The 1,779-nt window shown below is 30.3% G+C and overlaps 1 long non-coding RNA gene across 1 annotated transcript in view; it reads left to right on the top strand.

The window, feature by feature from the left end:
• Positions 1-1,779, top strand: part of LOC108381949 (uncharacterized) — a 3,716-nt gene extending 1,937 nt beyond the window's left edge. The window contains exons 2-3 of the long non-coding RNA XR_001849657.1: positions 124-281; positions 1,744-1,779. This is a non-coding gene — a long non-coding RNA (uncharacterized LOC108381949). The remainder of the gene's footprint in view (positions 1-123; positions 282-1,743) is intronic.

The raw sequence follows: 1,779 nt of genomic DNA, 5'->3' as shown, positions 1-1,779 counted from the left end.
TTACATGCACAAATATTTATTTATAATAATTTACAATGCATATTAAATTGTCTCTTTAAATATGTTTATAAACTATCTATAGCTATTAACAACATCAACTTATTTTACACACTCTCTTTTCAGCATAACAGTCCTGGAATTCCATAAAATGTTAACAGATTTATTATTGTTGCTGTTGCTGACAGCAATGCTATGTCTGCAACAGTGGACAGTAGCTTATCGCCACAAGGCGGCCAATTACGAACTCTTGGATAACGATTCCCGCTTCATTTCATACCAAGGTAAATAAAATGTATTGCATAAAATGTTTTTGTTAATCAAAATATTTTATAAAATTCAGTGAAGAAAGCGTAAAATTGCGGAAAAGAAAAAACTAAAACGTGAATTAAGGGTTTAATTGACTTGATTATATTTTATTTTGTATGTTTTCGTGGTATTTTACAAATTAAAAAAAAAGCTTAAAATGCATAGCAGTATTTGCCTTAAGATTTGTGCAAAGTTTGCTTAAACTCAGCTGTATTTCTTAGCTGTTGCGGCTAATTAAATATTTAAGGTTGATAAAAATACCACAAAAGTGCTGATAACTACATGCATATGAAAATATATATATCCCATACTTACATCACCAAATTACAGTCATGAAAAAAATAGAGGCAAACAATTTTGACAAGTATATTTTCCTTTTGCAAAAAAAAACCGCATATCGAGGGCTTATATTCCATACGACCTATCTGCAGGTTATACAAAAACTACTTGCTGATGTTTGAACCCATCTGAGGCTTAACTGTCATCACAATTTTGAAATTCTGCAGTTAATTCTTCTGACAGGCGATATACAAGGCCACCATTAATATCATCGATGACAATTAAGTCTTAGGTGGATTTTTGTATGAGAATCTCATATCTGTGAAAACTGTAGATAAGCCCTCGATATAGTATGAGACCATGAGGGCCAGAATAGTCTCACTGACATTTCAAAAAAAAAAACTGAAGTGCACCTTAAAATACATTACTAGAATCAAAGCGTTAATAGCCCGCGGCACGTCCTTTTAGTATTATTTTACTAAAATATGTAGCATTACGTACATAGGTGCCATAAACTTTTTAGTAAAAGACCGCATTTATTTTTTATAGATCGATCTTTCTCAAAAAAATTCAAAAACCAGCGGTATATTTTAGACACTAGAAACTTCTACATTACATTGTATTAAAATTGAATGGGCTACAAAACTGCATACCCAAAATTTTTCTAATTTCTCTGAGTACAAAAAAAAAAAATAAAAAAAATTTTACAATTTTAAAATTTTTTGTGATTCTGTACAAAGTTGCAAATGTTGTTTTTATGAATGTTAGGCTTTTATAAAAAGTTAATTAACAGTAGATAAACAAAAGAAAAATAGCCAAAACTTACGCAAGTTTTTTGTTTCTATTATTTTCCACCACTGAAGTACACAAAGTTATGAATCATCTCGAGCTTTCACAAGCAACTCGGATTTGATGTACAGTTTGCAATATTTGCATTCAGCAATGCATTTTTAGGTCCTTCTCATCTTAAAACATGGCGCTGTGAAATTTTAAGCGCCTTTAAAACATTCAAAAATGCTCAATTTATGTGAATTTATTTCCGGCAGTTTTAATGTTTCGTCTTTAACTGCAATTCACATTTCACTCACTCTTTTATGCTACTGCATACGTAATTATTCGCTAATAATCGTAGTTTATTAATGTATTTTTTTTTTATAGATTTGATGTCGACTTCGAAACGTTTCAACGATCTAA

This window comes from Rhagoletis zephyria, unplaced genomic scaffold (genome assembly GCF_001687245.7).
Source record: "Rhagoletis zephyria isolate East Lansing unplaced genomic scaffold, Rhagoletis_zephyria_1.1 Rzeph_scaffold_24509, whole genome shotgun sequence".
NCBI classification, from domain to species: domain Eukaryota; kingdom Metazoa; phylum Arthropoda; class Insecta; order Diptera; family Tephritidae; genus Rhagoletis; species Rhagoletis zephyria.
Note: the sequence above shows the minus strand (reverse complement) of the source record. Positions and strands in the feature narration are given on the sequence as shown.